Source organism: Astyanax mexicanus, chromosome 21 (assembly GCF_023375975.1).
Source record: "Astyanax mexicanus isolate ESR-SI-001 chromosome 21, AstMex3_surface, whole genome shotgun sequence".
In the NCBI taxonomy this organism is placed as follows: domain Eukaryota; kingdom Metazoa; phylum Chordata; class Actinopteri; order Characiformes; family Acestrorhamphidae; genus Astyanax; species Astyanax mexicanus.
The window spans coordinates 6,684,112-6,700,166 of NC_064428.1; the positions used below are offsets into that span (position 1 = coordinate 6,684,112).

At 38.0% G+C, this 16,055-nt stretch overlaps 1 protein-coding gene across 2 annotated transcripts in view; it reads left to right on the plus strand.

The window, feature by feature from the left end:
- LOC103027145 (neural cell adhesion molecule 2) overlaps positions 1–16,055 on the plus strand; it is a 564,336-nt gene that overhangs the window by 527,633 nt on the left and 20,648 nt on the right. The window lies entirely within an intron of this gene.

A 16,055-nucleotide genomic window follows, 5' to 3' on the forward strand; every position in this document is an offset into this window, starting at 1 on the left:
GACTCGGCGCAGGAACAGGATCAAATGCAGCCGGGTGTATTAGTTTGATTTGCAGATGCTGTTTGATGAGGATTTCTCTTATCAGGCCTTTGAGTCTCTGAAAGTAATCTCAGGGAGCTTCCAAACCCAGGGTCATTTATCTGCAATGAGAGGCACATGCCTGCATCTTCCCCAGGACAAACAAACATGTCCACATACGAGAGAGATACACAAAATATTGCGTATTGCCCTTTGTAATATTAATAAGAAACCCTTGACCAGTCAAATTTTTCTTTGATATAGAAATAGTCCCTCCAAAAGTATTGGAACAGTGAGGCTGATCCATTTATTTCCACTGTAGACTGAAAACATTTGGGTTTGATCAGAAAGAAATCAGAAAGACAGAAGGTAGCATAGACATGAGGGCACCTTAAAACACTATACAGTCATATGAACAAGTTTGGGCACCCCTATTAATCTTAATAATTTATAGTTGTAAATATTTGGGTGTTTGAAACCGCCATTTCAGTTTGATATATCTAATAACTGATGGACACAGTAATATTTCAGGATTGAAATGAGGTTTATTGTACTAACAGAAAATGTGCAATATGCATTAAACCAAAATTTGACCCGTGCAAAAGTATGGGCACCCTTATCATTTTATTGATTTGAATACTCCTAACTACTTTTTACTGACTTACTGAAGCACAAAATTGGTTTGGTAACCTCATTGAGCTTTGAACTTCATAGCCAGGTGTATCAAATCATGAGAAAAGGTATTTAAGGTGGCCAATTGCAAGTTGTTCACCTATTTGAATCTCCTCTGAAGAGTGGCATCATGGGCTCATCAAAACAACTCTCAAATGATCTAAAAACAAAGATTGTTCAACATAGTTGTTCAGGGGAAGGATACAAAAAGTTGTCTCAGAGATTTAACCTGTCAGTTTCCACTGTGAGGAACGTAGTAAGGAAATGGAAGACCACAGGGACAGTTCTTCTTAAGCCCAGAAGTGGCAGGCCAAGAAAAATATCAGAAAGGCAGAGAAGAAGAATGGTGAGAACAGTCAAGGACAATCCACAGACCACCTCCAAAGAGCTGCAGCATCATCTTGCTGCAGATGGTGTCACTGTGCATTGGTCAACAATACAGCGCACTTTGCACAAGGAGAAGCTGTATGGGAGAGTGATGCGAGCACGCCACAAACAGAGTCGCCTGAGATGACACCATCTGCAGCTAGATGCATTTTTTTCAGTGTGAATGTGTAGTAACACCATTATCTAAAATTCTCAGACTATAAACTGAAAGCTCTCTTTTTCTGAAAGCCAGTTGTGATGGGATTGTTATTTCTTCAGAAATATGTACATATTTAATGTATCTACCATGTGTGAACACTGCTGTCTATGCAGCTGCACTGATGGGTTGGACACATGGAAATAGCAGCAGTGCGCTGGCACTCTGGAACAAAATTTACTTCATTTTCTGCCATCCCTTCAATTACCAGATTAAATGGAAAATGTTCTCTGGGAAGATGTTCTCTGAGTGGGCTGCATGAAATGCTTGAATATGTTTCCTCCATTATTGAATGAGAGCAGCATTACAATCATAGATAAATAAATATTGTGTTTTTAAACAGGTCATTTTAAACTGCATTCCCATTAATGAAAGGGCCTTGCACTGAATAAATGTAAATTAACTATTATGGTAATGAACTGGAAACAGGGTCATGGGTGTCCTAGGATTGTTGATGTAAAGGATCTGCTATATTAGGATTTTCACAAGGTTGAGGAGTGTGTTTATGAGAATGTTTGACGATTGTTCCAGAAGCGCATTGGTGAGGTCAGACAATGACATTGGAAGTGAATGCTTGGCTCACAGTCTAGGTCAGGGTTCCCCAATAGGCGGCCCTATTGGAGGAGCAAACTGTCGGCCCGCCACCAAACGCCTACGCATGCGTGTTTAACTTTCTGGCGGCTAAAACACGCAAGCAGAGCAGTGCAGCCAACGGCCAAGTAGTACTGACTGCAGCCTGCGGGGAGGCGGGGTTGGATGTCCAGCGCGTCCAGTCTCGCCCACTTTGTCCGCGTCACGTGCGGGAAGGCAGAGATGGACGTCCAATAAAAAGTCTGAATAAAATACAACCGCTAAAAGCCCTGTTCTTTTGGTTACTTCCGTTCAGAGGCCGAACTAAGACATGACGCGGACAAGGTGGGCGGGACTGGACGCGCTGAACGCCCAACTCTGCCTTCCCGTAGGCTGCAGTCAGTACCCTCTCGCCATCAGCGGCCAAGCTACCTACTGGCTGATGGAAAGACTGTTTCCGTCTCTGAATGAAGCATCTCTCAGATCGAGATATTGGAAATGTTAAAATCAGATTTGCTTATAGAGCAGCACAAGGATGTTAGTGTGACTGAATTCTGGATCAACATGATTCCCCAGTTCAGGCAGCCAAGACAGATTGCAATACTACTTCTTATATTATTTCCCTCCACCCATATCTGTGAGTCATCATTCCCTTTAATGAACATTATCAAAAGCCAGGACAGAAACAGACTTTCCAGTGCACACCTAGAGCAATGTTTTCGCATTGCCACTACAGAGCACCACCCCAACTTCAGGCTGTCACTTCTCTCATTGAATGGTGAGTAAAATACACGCAGCTGCAGTTCATATACCTAATTAATGACATCCACTAAAACAGCAAACAAATAGCTATTGTACTATCTGCCTAATTAGCTAACATTATGCGACTAATGCACTGGCCCTTGCTTTTGTGTTGTTGGCTAAATGTGGCCCTTGTAAAATGTTAAATGTAATTGGGGACCCCTGGTCTAGGTGTTCTATCGGGTTGAGGTCAGGACTCAGAATATAAGGTCAGATCATTGCTTTGTGCACTAGTGCAGAGTCAGGTTGGAGCAAATGTCTTGTTATGCTGAACCATTAACAGTTCTTTGCACTGGAAATACAGTCAGAGACCAACTCCTGAAAAATAACTCGCACCATAATAATAATGATCCCCCCTCCACCAAACTTTACTTTTTTTCCTAATTTTCTCCCCAATTTACACGGCCAATTACCCAACCCACTTACTAGGACTCCCTCTATCCCAAGCGATGTCCCAACACACCAGGAGGGTGAAGACTAGCACATGCTTCCTCCGATACATATGAAGTCAGACTCCGCCTCTTTTTGAACTGCTGCTGATGCAGCATTACTGAGTAGCATCACAGCGCTAACGCTCAGCGACTCGCTTCTGATACATCAGCTCACAGACGCAGCCTTGTGCTGATCCACATCACCCTGGGAGTGATGAGGGGAAAGAAAGAGCGCCATCTACTGTACCCACCCAGAGAGAGAGCAAGAGCAATTGTGCTCTCTCAGGGCTCCGGTAGCCGATGGCAAGCCTGTTGTTTTGACTTGTACTTTGTTTTAATTACAATCATTGTCAAAAAGTTAGGTCCAACCAAAAAGAATCAACTAGCAGTATTGAAACTTGGTGGATAATTGTGCCGAACAGTCACGGACTAAAAGTAGGAATGGCAGAGGGTTATCTTTAGGAATGAGTCCTGCTTTTGTCTTGGTACCATGCTCAAGGTCATCGGTTCGTTTGCACATATTGCGTCTACTGAAGGCCTGGTGTTAGTGTGGGATGCACAACTGTACACAAGCCAGAACACCTTCTGATCATCTTTATTACAAGTAACGTAAGTTAACGGTATATCTTACACTTCAGTATTCTGTACAGTCAACCTTTTCCCGTGATTTAAACAATAAACTACTTTTATAAACTACTGTTATGTGTGAAATATAGTCTGGGCTCATTATCAATCATTCCTCTTTCCATCAAAACAGGTCAGTGACCATCCACGTTGTGTTTTCTCTTGAAATCCCGGTAGGTAGGGAGGAACTGCCTGCATCGCCCGAAAACGGGTGGGTGGGGAAGGGTTAACAATGCTGAGGCTAGGTGGGGGGTGGGGAAAACTTTATCGACTAGTTCACGTAAGGTTTTATCCACTTTTAACATCACATTTCACCCAAAAAGCAACGTTAAACATCCAACTAACAGCATCTGTTGTAATATTTGATCAAGTAATTAATAATCATAGTTTATAACTTACTTTAAAAACGAGCTAAAAAAACTCCAGCTCCACTTTATCACTCATGGACAGCTTCAGCACAAAATGTTTAATTTAATTTTTTCCATTCATGGACAACTTTTTAAATCCATTTGACAAACACTTAACTAAGCTTCCATGTCAGTTTAAGCTCATATGTTAAAAGGTGGTGAAGTTTTGCAAAATACAGCCACAACCAGTGGAAATCTGAGGTGTCCGGAACACCGTTGCCTGCTTGTTGGCAGGTGTACGGAATACTGATGCACAATGGTGACAGGACTGAGGTCAGTTTTTTGGGGTTTTTTTTTAAACTATTGGTCCAAAAGTAACCAATCAAAATTTATTTTGGTTGCTAGGCAGATATTCCGTAGTTTATCCAATCACTACAGCCTATTTGAACTTGGGTATTTTCGTAATATCCACTCAAATGCGGAAAATACCAAAACTGTGTACGGAATACTGTTCTCTTACGTTACTTAGACAGTCCAAAGTTACTTTAATGAAGTTAATGAGGTGGTGCAACCAGTGGCACTACATTTTCTGAATGCACACTCTGGTTCGCTATTCCAGCAGGACAATGCTCGTCCATATACAGTACTGCTGCTGCTGCCATCACAAGAGCTTGTAATAAAGACACAGATGCTATGCTGTAGCCAACTGCATTAACAGACCAATCCCTGATTAAAAAAAATGTGTGGCATGCGATTGGACCCTCTATGGATCTGATGGATTATCACAGGACTGGTTAAAATAGGTTGCTTTGAAAAAAAAAAAAAAAATAGAGTTAACCTGTTAACACTGAGGTTTTATTGTTGCAGAAAATATTGAAGAGACGTTTTTAGGGGAAAATAATCTTTTTGTCATTTTGGTATTGTGGTTAAAATATTTTGACAGATATAATTTGGAGATATATAATTAAATGATTCCAGGCCGTGTCGTTTACCGCCGTTAATGGCTGGTCGGCTTCGCAGTGTTGAAATAAAGTCTTTGTTTAAAGGGCTCCTTATCAGCTGATGGTGGCTTTGTTTTGTGACAGGTACTTTTCAAAAGATCAAGCCGGGGTCTCGCCGTGAAAAGCCCGGCTGTCGGTAGATGCATTAAATTGTGACAAGGTCAATTGCAAAGCTGGGCTTTCTAAAAGCCAGGCTCTGACACACTGACAGTCTATCTCCCAGGATCAGTCACAGTGGATGGTAATGCCAGCGGGTTAAAATAGAACTAAGGCAGATAAAACAGAGGGAATATATTCGGATTCCCCCGAGACGCTAAATGTTTTGTCAGCTTTTAGAAAGAATGCTTTGCTGATGATTAAAAAAAAAAAAAGATTTGAAGGCGTCGCCGGCCCAGTTTTTCTCTATTACATTTAGTAAAGCAGATATCCCACCCTGCAAAATCTCATTTTAGGGAGGTAGCATCAACTGCAACCATATCGTCGCTGTCTATAAAAAACCACTTATCTCCGTTTTTGTCGATTTTTACAGACAATACAGACAAACTCTCTTGTCTCTTACACTGTGACAAAACTTTTTGATGAACGGACCAATAGAAACTCTTCAAAATCACCTAAAATAAACTCATTTTACATTTTTTTTTTCCATTGAAAGTTTACAAGGTTTTTTTGTCTCTTCTGTAAACTTGCTGTTTTAGAGATAAGTGTTTTTCATTGGACAGCGACCATATACAATATTTATAGATTTATTAAGTATTCCAACATCTACTGATCTAATATACCATATTTTTTCGCACTATAACCCACACATAAAATCCTTAAATTTTTCCAAAAATCACCAGTCAGTGTGTCTTTTGTATGATTTCTACCAGTCAGGTATTAAGGAGCAGTAAAGCCACTCTGCTGAAGATCAGAGTTATACAGGAGTTTCTGTTTAATAGCTCTCCAGCACTGAAACTAAAGCAGTATTAGCATTACCTGCTAACCACGCTAAGCGCTACCTCTTTTGCCATTCACAGACGAGTATATTGGACTGTAGTCTGCGTGTTTACCATGTTAAAACAAGCTACATGGGAAGATCTGAACTGCTAGCTAATATTGCCCTGGCTTACCTGAACATTTAGGGTTCCTCAGTGTAGCGCTGTTGGACAGCATTAGCCGCTAACGGTGGATAGCACTAGCAGCTAGCTGCTAATACTAATGCTGCTGCCCCCAGCCTTAGTGAAAATCTGGAAATCTAAGCTTACTGTAAATAAACTAAAGTGCTATACTCACCCAATAAACAGTTTTCAGGAGAGAAATCTGTGTAGATTAACATCCAGGGTTTGTTTAACTTTAAAAATATTATATATACTTTTTTTTTAAAGAATTATAGTTTTAGCTTATTTTAGCTTTACAGGTTTTGCCCCTCTGAATCAGTTTCTCTGATTTTGCTATTTATAGGTTTATGTTTGAGTACAATGAAAATTAATGTTTTATTCTAAAACTACGGACAACATTTATCCCAAATTCCAAATACAAATATTGTCATTTAGAGCATTTATTTGCAGAAAATGACAAAGGCAGACCTTTTAGACCTCAAATAATGCAAAGAAAAAAAAGTTTTAAGTTTTAAGAGTTCAGAAACCAATATTTGGTGGAATAACCCTGGTGGTTTTTAATCACAGTTTTCATGCATCTTGGCATCATGTTCTCCTCCACCAGTCTTACACACTGCTTTTGGATAACTTTATGCTGCTTTACTCCTGGTGCAAAAATTCAAGCAGTTCAATTTGTTTTCATGGCTTGTGATCATCCTTCCTTCTCTTGATTATATTCCAGAGGTTTTGGTAAAATTTGGTAAAATCAATATATATATTAGTATATATCACCCATTAAGAAATCACTTATCGTGACAGGCCTAGTTGCTCCTTCATGTCCTTCTTAGTGCCCAGGACAGGATGCTGCCTACAGGACACTGTTGGGGGAAACATCCATTACAGCAGTGACACTGAGGTGTTTAAAAACACCAGCAGCACTGATGTATCTGATCCACTCATACTCATAATATTAAGATTGATACCCACACTACAGGATAATCTTGTCATTCAGGATTGGCCGGATTATCCTGTAGTAAAGGTTATGCATTAGACCATTATCAGTTTAATTTATTGGTTAAAACTGGCATTGCTGTACATTTAATGCTGATCAAGTATCGGTGGCTTAGTGGTCAGCACGTTCGCCTCCCAGCATTGGGGTCTTTGGTTCAAGTCCCTGGTTCAATGCTGTAGTTCCCGATGAGGTCCTCCAGGTGGACGGTGGTTTCCGGTTGAGAGTACGCTGTGCGCTATTGGCTGCTGCTTCTCACCAGTGTGTGGCTGAGTGTTGATGTGTAATGTGTTTGTGTGTAAAACATGTAAATTGTAAAGCGTCCTTGGCTTTCTAGAAAGGCGCTGTACAGGTTGAGCTACATATAATCATTCATTCATGTCTTTGCGTAAGTTTTCAGTCCAAAAATGTTATATATCAGTATTCCATCCTCTACTCTGCAGTTGTGGTCTACAGATTTCTCTCCTGCTCAGAATGAATGAATTTTTGATTCCCTGTTGCTTCTTATAGAGCCAGTGTACATAAACTCACAATAAGCAGAGCCCAGGTCAGAGCAGGCAGGCATTATTAGAGCTGTAAGAGAAGTCATGTTATATTGATCCTCATCATTATTTCATGCACGCAGGAAGTGACCCCTTATGACATCATCAAATTGTTTGTTGCTATGGTTACGGCTCTCGTTAAGTAGAATAAGCAATAGAGTGTGGAAGAGTGTGGAAATATATATAAAAAATAAACAAAGCGTTCTCTGACGAGACAAATTAGTCATATGGCTTTTCAAAGACGAACTTACGTAAAGGGTATTCATAAAAAATAGAGATAAAGGAGCAGCTGAGTTTTTATTAAAGCAGCCAGACTGAGTTTCCTCTTACTGTATGTATATCTATCTATATATATATATATATATATATATATATATATATATGCACATGTTTTAGCACGACCTTTGGCCTTGTTCACAAAAATATATATATATATATTGTAAAAATATAATAATGCACCAGGAATTTGATTGTTGGAATGGAATGAAACTATACAGTTCATATTCCTAAAGTTTTAAGAGTTCAGAAATCAATATTTTTTATTCACAGTTTTCATGCATCTTGGCATCATGTTCTCCTCCACCAGTCTTACACACTGCTTTTGGATAACGTTATGCCTTTACTCCTGGTGCAAAACTTCAAGCAGTTCAGTTTGGTGGTTTGATGGCTTGTCATCATCCATCTTCCTCTTGATTACATTCCAGAGGTTTTCAATTTGGTAAAATCAAAGAAACTCATCACATCTTATTTTTCCAGAGATATATGGACTGTAAATTTGTACTATAATAGACGTAAAGGATATGTTTATTGGGAAAAACTGAACAGTATTAAAAGGAGGCTCTAATAGTACCCTGTTGGAGCTTCTATAGGCTGGATTCAAGATGGGATACTGTATGGTTGAGTATGGAGGTTTACAGGTTCTGTATGGGATCCTGCAGCTCATTTACCTACAGATGTTGCTGCAGCTGGGCCTGTAGATCCTGCTCTACACTCGTAGGCTGTCAATCATGGCATCCCATCTGGTCCTATAAATGCTGAATTGTTGCTAAATCTGGCGACCTAGCAGGGCAAGAATGTAAAGTAAGAATGTACTGTTATTGTCCCTCTTATCACTATTAGGGGTGACTGACTGTTGTATACATAGACTGTGTATAGCTGGACAGAGCATCGTCTCTCAAAAGTGAAGCCACCACAGGTCGGGCGCCCCCTGCTGTTCGGTTGCAGAAAGCTGTGTAACCCCACCCATCCCCATAGGTTTCAATGGCAAAACAGACAACTTTCAATCACGCTTTTTTCTAATATACTGTAATTCTACCTCCTTTATTTAAATGCAGCAGCTAGTGTAAACTCTGCTTATATTGTTAAATATTTATATCCCCACAGAACTCGTTTTTTAAAACGTTATCCAGCTCTATTCAAAAATGTGTGGTTATTGTAAAAGGGCTGGTTATGGGCGAGACCAATAACAGACCGTCAGCTCCGCTCCGCTCTGCAGCCTGTGACCTCGAGGCAGCCCTCAGGGGCGGGGTTATTTAAATGAGTAGGCTGTCTCTCCACAGTCTTTCTCCCTCCTCTGGTCTCTACTGCGCTCTACAGACTCGGGTTTCAGGATCGCCAACATGGCGGAAGATTTTGGCTTCATTTTCATTGAATGAATGGGAACGGCGACACGGCGTCCATCTTTTTTTTACAGTCTCTGGTTGTTTACAATGGCTCTAAATCCAATTATGTGCTACGTGACCTCTCTCAAAGTCTGTAAAAGTCTTGTCAAAATGAGTTTGAGGGTATTGTAGAGGCATGTCTAGTAGATCTTTCAATCTTTCAATCTTTCACCAAGAGGAGGTGCACTTCCTAAAAGTAACCTCTAAGTAACCTGATAGGTAAGTCATCAACTGTGCACTGTGGAGCTTGATTTAGGGTGTGTCAGTGTGTCTTTGCTATCCTAACATCAGGAAAAGTACACCTTGCATGGCTCAAAACGTGCAAAAGGCATTGACTAATTTGCTAAATTAATAGGTACTGTATGTTTTGGGCGTAGCATGCAATAAACCAATCAGAGCATCACTTGTCCATCCCTTTAAGAGTCAGATGTGCTCTGATTTTGAACTTTTCTCAGTAGAGGAAATTGATCTGCTTGTTCACACTCGCTTATTCTGTTTATTGTTGATGCAAAGGTTTGCATAGCTGCCAACAGGCACTCGCTATGGGTTTGTGCACTGCTGTGTGACCATGTATGTGCGTTGGGAATGCGCCTGGGTTCACAATTCAATGCCAACATAGCAATAAACGTCAGACTGGTGGTTTCTTTCTAGGTTGTATGTATGTACGTCAGTGGTGCACTGAAATTGACCAGAGTACACATCATTTCAAGGCCCATCGGTGTGTATATATATATATATATATATATATATATATATATATATATATATATATATATATATATATATTTACAAGCACCGTTGCTATTTAAATGAGACATGCAGAGGGTGTGAAAATACTTTGTTCGCAGGGCATAAGATAGCAATGAGCATCTTTTATTAGAATACACCTGTAAATATTTACATATCAGCCTGAAATATAGATTTTGCATCAGTTTTTTTTTTTCCTCATTGAGTGTACAGTACATAAGTAGAACTGTTAGGGTTTTTGGAGTTATTTCATTGCAAAAAATCAAAACAGTGGAAAATGACAGTTTGAGTCTTTCTAGACTTTTGATCACAGCAATCTATCAAACTCTTTTACTACAGAAAAAGGGTGGCAGCTTCAGTCCGTAGCACGGCTGTCATTATTGGCCATTTTGTGCCTTTTAAAGGTGGTGGTGCTTCATTTGGACACTTCAGCTGCTGTTTCAGGAGCAGTTTTTCACTGAGTGACCAATTTAGGCCATTACTTGTGGAGCAGAGTTTCACAAACAGCCAGGGGGCACGTTTATAAAGTGGTACTTCAGCATTTCAGACATCTATACCTCAAGCAGAGGCAACATGTACCATCATTATCAGACAGAGTGGAATTCTTTCCAGCTGGAGTGATACTTTTTCACATAGAGCCAGGATGGTTTGGATAGTTTTTTTCCCTTAATAAATTAAATTAATATTTAAAAAGTGCTTTTTATATTTACTCAGGTTATCTTTGTCTGATATTTAAGTTTGTTTGATAATCTGAACAAATTAAGTATGATAAAAAAGCACAAAGAAAATAAATCTGTAGGGGGCAAATATGTATGAACTTTACCAGTCAGGTATTAAGGAGCAGTAAAGCCACTCCACACTATACAGCGTTATAAAAAGGGGTTTCAGTTTAGTTCCTCAGTACCAAGGCTGTAGCAGTATTAGCATTAGCTGCTAACTGCGCTAAGCACCAGCTCTTTCGCCATTCAGAGTTGAGTATATCGTTCTGTAATCTGCCCATTTACTGTGTTAAAACAAGCTATGTGAGATGAACTGCTAGCTGATATCGCCCTGGCTTACCGAAACACTAAGGATTCCTTAGTGTAGCGCTATTGGGGTAATGCTAATACTAATGCTGCTGCACCCATCCTTAGTGGAAATCTGGAAATCTAAGCTTTGTGTAAATAAACAGGAGCACTTTACTCACCCAAATAAAACAGGAGGTTTTCAGGGTAGAAATCTGTGTAGATTACAATCTAACACTCGTTTGACTTTAAAAGAAGGTGTTTTAATGTTTAAGAATTACAGTTTAGTTTACTTAGCTTAGCCTAGCTTTATCCCCCCACCACCACCCATGCGTGAGACCTGCTGAATTAGAAGGAAAACATGGCAACACCCGTTTTCCTTACTAGTTTCGCATAATGTGCCTTATAATCCAGCGCACCTTATGTATGAAAATAGACCAAAAAAAATAGACATTTATTGATAGTGCACCTTATAATCCGGTGAATTTATAATCTGCGATACAATTTTCCCCAATAAACGCTAATATTGTAATCGCTTACATACATCATCATTAGGTCAATCAAAGGTTTAATTTCATTCCAACAATGAACTTCTTGGCTTGTTGGTGCAGACTGGAAGCATGAAGAGTTCATTCATTTTATATTTCTTTTTTTTTTTTTTGATAATTTCCCAGGACTCCCCCTATCACTAGTAATGCCCCAACACATCAGGAGGGTGAAGATTAACATGCTTCCTCCGATACGTGTGAAGCCAACCACCGCTTCTTTTTGAACTGCTGTTGACTCGGTTCTGATACATCAGCCCACAGGCGCCCTGTGTTGTGGCTATCACCCTAGAAGTGATGTGGGGAGAGAGCGCCATCTACTGTACCCACCCGGAGGGAGCAGGGCCAATTTTGCTTCCTCTGAGCGCCGGCAGCTTGATGGCAAAGCTGCATGAGCGGGAGTTCGTCCACTCGGCGCCCATCATTCATTTTATATTTCTAGAGTATTTTATAGTTTTTAACATAACTCGTCCAATCAGATTATAAAACTGGGGATATCTGCGTTATAATTCTAAATTTAACACAGTTTCCAAGGCTTTTTTATTATTGATTATTATTATCAGGCAGCCTGTTTGAGGAAACCCTGTTATCACCCAGGTTAGTTTGTGTTCTGCAGACAAACACAAGCCTTTATCGTTAGTCCAGGAACTATATTGACTAAAACTATTGACTTTGCTGCTTTTTTTTTTTTTTATGTCAGCCGCTTGTCCTCATGCTCTATCTCGGGTTCATTCAGTTAACCTAAACGTGCGAGCAGCACTTTGATGCCGTCTGCTGTGTTTAATGCTCGCTTCCCTTTGGAGATAGGAATCACCGGAGACCTTCTGAAATTTAAAATGTCGATTCGTACGAGGCAGTTGACCAAAGCACGTCATACTTCAGTCTCGTCTTCAAGCCCAGTCTGTTTCGCTTCATCTTTCGCTTATTTGATCGTTGCGAAGTTTGTTTTTTGGCACGTTCAGATACGATCTTGTTTATGCTTCAGGTCTGGGTGTTTTTTTTTTTTTCTGAGTAAAGTATAAAAATAAGGTGCGTGCGAGCTTCCCCCCCGGCCGGCTTCACGCTCCAGGTTCGCCGTGTTGCAGAGATGTTGCGAGTGACCCTTTGATTTCTTTCCACATCGCAGAGATCAAAATATTTTCCAGAGAAGCTACAAGGTGGTGTCCTCAAAGCCGCCCGCTAACTTTCCGCGCCGGCCTGAGAGAGTGGCTTCCGGTAAACATGCTGGAAATGCTTTCACATTCATGAGGCAAGACCCGGTAATTATCAGAAGAGCATTTACGGCCTTCATTCAGCTCGGTTTTAAAAAAGGAACGGGACGAAATTTCCTCTTTTATTTATCAGAGGGAGCGCATTTAAAACGTCAATCCGCGGCCCCTGTTGTCTGGCTTAAAGTGATTTCCAAACCACAGGCAGATGCTGGAGTGCTTGGCTGCATCAACTTCATCATACGATGTTATATTAAACATTAACGTTGCATGCAAAGTGTTCTTTCATAAATTGTATTAAATCAAAAATAACATCAAATTCAAAAAGAAGCTTTTAGAGCTCCAACCCTAAATAACCATTTGTAGCGAGAATAAACAAGCTTGAAAACTTTGAATTTACCCTATTTTTGTAAATTGTAACTGTAAGGCTCAGCAAGGAAGGACTAGTAAACACTTCCTGTTAACCCTGTATTCATAATGTATATTAGAAATGCATTTATAATGCATTATATGACATGCATAATACCTTATAAAGACTGTAATAAGCCTGTATGATAACTCATAAGTACTTACAGCGACATTCATACACAATATAAACTACAAGTATAAGGGTTTATAAAGAAAGGGCTTGTAATGCCGGTTACACTTTCTATGAATGTCATCTCTATAAGACTCTATAAACATATTTATAACACATTATAATGCATTCATAATTCATTATAAACATGGCTATACCTATTTATAAATCACTATAATTCATCAAAGCCATGTTTATTATGCATCATGAACTGTGATTATAATGCATTAATAGCTGTGTTTATAACATGCTATATGTCAATATCAAGAAACTCAGTCCCAGCTTGCAGACTGCATCATGACTAAAACAGCTTCCAACTTATAAACACACCCTCAGTAATCCTATAAATATATTTTTAACCACTCATGAATTATACTTGTCTTGAATATAATATTAGTTATAGTCATTTATAATGTATTATAACAGGTCTTTGTGCGCTCTAAGTAAACTGACAGACTTTTATTGTGGGACTAGATTTTTAACGATAGATATATACTATTTTAACATGTATATCATAAGCATAGCTTATAATGCATTATGATCACAAACATGGCTATAGTGGGTTATGCATTTTTATAAATATTTATAACCATTTTATAATGCCTTATGAATGCATTATAATAAATTATGAATGTAGTTATAGAGTCTAATAAAGATGACATTCATAGAAAGTGTTACCAAAAAACTTTTTGGTAACACTTGCTATGAACCCTGTATTTATAATGCATTATAAATGCATTTATAATGCATTATATGACATGCATAATACCTTATAAAGACTGTAATAAGCCTGTATAATAACTTATAAGTACTTACAGCAATATTCATAACACAATATAAACTACAAGTATAAGGGTTTATAAAGAAAGGGCTTATAATGCCTTATATTATCTGTTCATAAGAACATTGAACAATGCAGTGTTGTAATGCACTATAACACAGATTTGGTATATTTTGGTATAATGCATCATGATATGCAGCTATGATGTCTCAAATTAAGCTTTTATATAAGTGGGTAACAAAGTTATAAAGCCTTATATACAGTCATTACTGTCAAGACATTACAGTGAGGCATAATACAAATTTCGGTAACTTCTATGAATGTCATCTCTATACGACTCTATAAACATATTCATAACACATTATAATGCATTCATAAGGCATTATAAACGTGGCTATACATATTTATAAAACTCTATGATTCATCATAACCATGTTTATTATGCATCATGAACTGTGATTATAATGCATTAATAGCTGTGTTTATAACATGCTATGTGTCAATATCAAGAAACTCAGTCCCAGCTTGCAGACTGCATCATGACTAAAAAAGCTCCCAACTTATAAACACACCCTCAATAATCCTATAAATATAGTTTTAACCACTCATGAATTATACTTGTCTTGAATATAATATTAGTTATAGTCAATTATAATGTATTATAACAGGTCTTTGTGCGCTCTAAGTAAACTGACAGACTTTTATTGTGGGACTAGATTTTTAACGATATATATATATATATATATATATATATATATATATATATATATATATATATATATATATATATATATATACTATTTTAACATGTATATCATAAGCATAGCTTATAATGTATTATGATCACAAGTTATAATGCTTAATAAACATGGCTATAGTGGGTTATGCATTTTTATAAATATTTATAACCATTTTTTAATGCCTTATGAATGCATTATAATATATTATGAATGTAGTTATAGAGTCTAATAAAGATGACATTCATAGAAAGTGTTACCGTAATGCCTTATAATATCTGTTCATAAGAACATTGTACAGTGTAGTGTTGTACTGCATTATAACACAGATTTTGGTATAATGCATTATAATATGCAGTTTTAATTTCTCAAATTAAGCTTTTTTATCAGTGCGTAACACATTATAAAGCCTTATATACAGTCATTACTCTCAAGACATTACAGCAAGGCATAATAAAATTTACTTCACGTTTAAAAGCATATGAAAATTCACTTCACTTAAAGCCAGTAATGACTGTACATAATGACTGTTTATAATGTGTTACACAGTTATATAAAAGCTTAATTTGAGAAATCATAGCTGCATGTTATAATGCATTATACCAAAATATATCAAATCTGTGTTATAGTGCATTACAACACTACATTGTACAATGTTCTTATAAACAGATATTATAAGGCATTGTAAGCCCATTCTTTATAAACCCTTATACTTGTAGTTTGAAATGACTTGCAGTGTAATAAATGTTGCTGTAAGTACTAATGAGTTTTTACAGGCTTATTACAGTCATTATAAGCTATTATGCATGTCATATAATGCACTATGAATGCATTCATAAGGCATTATGAATACAGGGTTCATAGGAAGTGTTACCAATTTTCTTTTCTTTAAACTTAATCGAGTGCTGGATGTTAATCTACACAGATTTCTCTCCTGAAAACTGTTTCTTTTTGTCAGTGAAAGTTTTGTAAAGTTTGTTGTTTTTCATTATTTGTATGTTTGATCTTCTACTTCTACTTCAGGATGCTTCCAGTAAGTTCCAGTCTGTGCAGACGCAGCATTTATATATATATATATATATATATATATATATATATATATATATATATATATATATATA